This window comes from Capricornis sumatraensis, chromosome 3, assembly GCF_032405125.1.
Source record: "Capricornis sumatraensis isolate serow.1 chromosome 3, serow.2, whole genome shotgun sequence".
Taxonomy (NCBI): Eukaryota; Metazoa; Chordata; class Mammalia; order Artiodactyla; family Bovidae; genus Capricornis; species Capricornis sumatraensis.
Window position 1 is genome coordinate 70,933,001 of NC_091071.1, and position 5,351 is coordinate 70,938,351.

Here is a 5,351-nt window from a genome sequence, read left to right on the forward strand (position 1 = left end):
CAGAATGTTATGGGATTACAGACATATAAAAATACATGTAACATATAAAAATATATAGACATTAAAAATAGACATATAAAAGATTCTAAGCATCATTATTCATTAAGAAAATATAAGTCAAAATTATGAGATATTACTACACACACTCACCAATTGGCAATAATCAGAAAGAGAGACAATAACAAATGTTAAAAATAGGACTCCTCATACAACACTGATGGGAATGTAAAATGGTACAGCTTCTTGGGAAAACAGTTCGGCAGTTATGTACTTACAGTGTTAAACATAACTTTACCACATAACTCTACAATTCCACTTCTAGGAATCTACCCAAGAGAATCTAAAATATATATCCAAACAAAAACTTGTAGATGAATACTCACAGCAGTATTATTCACAGTTGGAAAGAAAGAAAGAAAAAAAAAAAACCTGGAAGAGATCCAAGGCTCTATCAATTTGTAAATGGATAAACCAAATGTGATGTTTTTGTATAATGGTTACTATTTAACAATACAAAGAAATGAAGTGCATGCTACAATACGGATGAATTTAAAAAATCTTATGTCAATGAAAGAAATCAGACACACCAAAAATATGTATTGTATTGTCCCACTTATTTGAACTGTCCAGAAAGGTACATTTATAGAGACACAAGATAGACTAACAGTTGTCTTAAGCTGGGAGTTAAGAACAGGGAGTAATTACAAGCTAACACAAGATATCTTTTTAGGATGACAGGAATGTATTAAAGATGGCTTATGTTGATGGTTGCACAGCTATGTGAATTTACTGAAAATCATTTATTTCTACTCTAAAAGTAGGTAGATTTTATGGTATGAAATCATACTGCAATAAAAGTTAATAATATAATTAATATTACTTCTTATTTGAGATGAATGAAATAATCAAATTTCTGTCCAGGTGGAAACTATATTACTGCTTTAGCTTCCAAAATCCATGTGACAGGCTCTCAAATCTTTGCCTCTCCTAGGATGTCTGGGGTTTGGATTGTTTGGATCCAGAAAGTTTGCCAATTTTCTCTTTCAACTCATTAGTGTAAAATAAAAACTCTTCTGAATTACCTCTCAAGTCACTGTGCTGTGTCATGAGAAATTCCTACAACTATCATATTTCCTTGAGGGAAAGCCGATTGAAATTCAGCTGAAAAGTCTGTGCTCATTTAAATACATTTAAAGGCTATACCTTATGAGATTACATTGAATCATGCTGTTACTCTACAGAAGACATTGGATAAATAACAATGCAACATACTGCATTACAAAAAGCCAGGAAATAATATCTTAAAAACTATGTGTATTTATATATCCCATCTTAATTTGTGCAAATAAGAATCTTATGATATTTCTAAACTGGCTTTTCAAATCAAAATAAACCACACACACATAGGTAAAGGCTATAAATAACAGTTGCTTCCAAAATTAGGGACCCGTGAAAGAGAATTTAAATCAATGTAAGCTCTCCAAAGTTGGTTTTTGCTGCTGTTGTTTGTTTGTTGGCCTCACTACATGTGAGATCTCAGTTCCCTGGTTAGGGGTGGAACCCATACGGCCTGCAGTAGAAACACAGACTCCTAACCACAGGACTGCCAGGGAATGCCCTCCAAAGTTATTTTCGTATTTATCCAGACTCTCTTGGTTTCAAGAGACAAAAACTTGAATTAGCTTAAGCCAAAAAAAGCATCATATTAGATCATATAAACAATGGAGGGAAGGGAAAAGTGAATTTGGATACATCTCCACATTTGCTTTCAGTGAGCATTAGCTCCATTGTCCCCAGCTCTAGGTCACATCTCCACAACCTCACAACAGAGAAAAAGGGTCTCTTCTTTGCCAGATCCACTTAAAACCCTGGGAAGGAACTCATGGCCCACTCAAGGCCGAAGCCACCCTTATCACCAGAAGTAGGAGGAGATACCTGCTGCGAAATTAAAACATACAAGATACCTACAACTATATTAACTTCTCAATTTCTCCCTAGCATCTTAATACACACCAAACTTTCTCTATATGCATAGCCAGTTCCCCAGCTTTAATGACAATTGTTGAAATTCACACCATAAAAAACACTGTGCCAACCATGTATGAGGAACTCTGCCAGATGATCACATTTAAGATTCATGACAACCCTGAGAAGTAATTATCATTATCCCCATTTTACAAATAGCAATGATACCCTTCATTTCATAGCCTTCAAAACATAAAAAAGAACCCTGGGAGAGCATCCATTCATTGTTCCTACATGTGCCTGTCTCTCCCTTCTCCTCTTTCACCCACTCTACCCCCTTCCCCTCCTCTCTCCCTCCCTCCCTTCCTTCCTTCAAAACTGAGTCCTTGAAGACTTTGCAACTGTACATAACTGTGATTCTCTCATTTGCTTAATATTGAAACAAGGCCATTTTTAACAAGTTTCTCAACTCATGCTTTAGAAATATTTGGGGGAAAAAAGCATGACAGTACATAAAGGATTTTGACCTATATTAGCTCCTCTACAAACTGGTCTTTTCCAAGGTTATAAATGCTTATCAACTCTGTGATCTTTTTTATTACCATTTAGTACCATTACAGACCTGGGTTCACTCCCTGGGTCGGGAAGATCTCCTGGAGAAGGAAATGGCAACTCACTCCAGCATTCTTGCCTGGAAAATCCCATGGACGCAGAAGCCTGGTAGGCTACAGTCCATGGGGTCACAAAGAGTCAGACACGACTGAGCGACTTCACTTCACTTACTACCTTTACAAGTTGTCCTAATTCCCTCCTCCTCTTTTTTCAAACAAAGGAAAGTTTCCTTCCATGCACCTTTACTAAAGACTGTAAGATTTTCATCCATGCAACAAATTAATTGCTTTATTCATGCAACAAAATAATTCAACACATATCTGTTGAGACACTACCAGTTGCTCTCTGCAAGAGCTGAGGACAGCACTGTGAACAAAACAGACATGGTCCATGGCATGGCCTGGCATGACACAACTCCAGGGCGCACCATTCACACAGAACACAGTGGTCCTGCCACAGAGTTTATAGACTGATGGAAGCGTATTATGAATTGTTATCTAATCTACAAATGCATTATTACTGTTGCTATAATTATTATTTCTGATCTTGACATGAGAAAACATTTGTAATGGACACAAAAAGTATTAACAGCAAAAATGAAGACTGAAAAAATGGGTTACAAAATTTTAACTTTCTGTTCTTTAAAGATACCATTAACAGTTAAGAGTTTCTGTTTGGGATGATTAAAAAAGAAATTGGAAATGGATGGTTAAACAACGTCATGAACATAATTATTACCACTGATTTTTACCCTAAAAAAATGGTTAAAATGGCAAATTGTTATATGTATCTTACCATGATTTTTAAAAAGTAATAGCATAATATAACAAAAACCACTGAATTGTACACTTTAAATTGGTGAATTGTATGGCATGTGAATTACATCTCAAGAAAACTGTTAATAAAAAGAGACTACTAAGAGTAACAAGGCAAGCTAAAGAGTAGGAGACAATCTTTGCAACGTCTGACCCAAAAAGGATGTGCTTCTAGAATATATATTGAATTCCTACCAATCAAAAAGGAAATGAATCATCCCAATAGAAAATTGAACAAGAGACTTCAATGCACATTTCATAAAGGAAGATACCCAAATGGCAAAATAAACATGTGAAATTAATAATCAGAGAACTGCTAATTAAAACCATATTGAGTGTACTACTATACATTCAACAGGATGGCTACAATTTAAAAGACTAATAAGGGTGAGGATGTGGAGCACCTAGAACTATCAACTAGCATCAGCAGGAGTACAAAATGGTTCAGCGACTTTGGGAAAAAGTTCCACAGTTTCTTGTAAAGTTAAACAAACGTCTACTCTATGATCCAAAAATTACACTTAAGAGAAACAAAAACATACATATCCAGAAGAAACCTATGTAAGAATATTCATAGTAATGTTATTCATAGTAGCCAAAAACTGGAAACAATTCAAATGCACATCAAAAATGAATGTATAAATAGTGGACTTCCCTGGTGTTTCACTCCCAATACAGGGACGTGAGTTTGATCCCTAGTCAGGGAACTAAGATCCTGTATGCTACAGACAGTGGCAAAAATAAATAAATAAGTGCATAAACAAATTGTAGTATATTTCATGCAGTACAATACTACTCAATGATAAAAAGAAATGAATGATGTACATCAGATATGAAGCTCAAAAACTTCATGCTAAGTGAAATTAAGCAAAAAAAAGTATGTTTGCATGATTCGATTTATATGAAGTCTTACAACAGGCAAAAGTAATCTGTGACAATCAAAATCAAAACAATGGTTGCCTGTGGACTGGCGGTAATTGACTGGTAGGATCAGAAGGGGAATTACTGGGATGAATGGAACTATATCTTAATTGGGGTGTTGTTTACGTTGTATATTATTCACATTTCATCAAACTATACACAAGATTTGTGCATTTTGTGTAAACTATATCTTAATTTTAAAAATGGAAACAAACTAAATACTCTTTAAAGTACAATAAATATAGTATATTCACATAACAGCTTCCCAGATGGCTCAGCAGTAAAGAATCTGCCTGCCAATGCAGGAGACTTGGGTTGGATGCCTGGATCAGGAAGATTCCCTGGAGAAAGAACTGGCAACCCATACCAGTATTCTTGCCTGAGAAATCCCCTGGACAGAGGAGCCTGGTGGGCTACAGTTCATGAGGTCACAAAGAGTCGGACACGACTAAAGGGACTTAGCACTCAGCCTGCATGCAAAAATGAAAATGAGCAGACATGGAAGAATCTTGCATATATGCTGTTGATCAAAAGAAATATGACATAGTGGATATGATTATACTTGTATAAAGTAAAAGAATAGTAAAATTAACCTATGGCTGTAAAAGTCAGGAGAATTATTACTTTTGGAGAGGGGGGCAGGGGAGTGATTGGAGGATGCTTTCCAGGTGTTGATAGTAGTCTATCTCTTCCTTTCTAATCTTGATGGTAGTTAAACAGATTTGTTCCCTGTATTCATTTGTTCAGTGAGCTGTTCATTTATAACTTGTGCCTATATATGTTCAGTTCAGTTCAGTTGCTCAGTCGTGTCCAACTCTTCACAACCCCATGAATCGCAGCACGCCAGTCCTCCCTATCCATCACCAACTCCCGGAGTTTACCCAAACTCATGTGCATCAAGTCAGTGATGCCATCCAGCCATCTCATCCTCTGTCGTCCCCTTCTCCTCCTCCCCTGAATCCCTCCCAGCATCAGGGTCTTTTCCAGTGAGTCAACTCTTCTCATGAGGTGGCCAAAATATTGGAGCTTCAGCCTCAG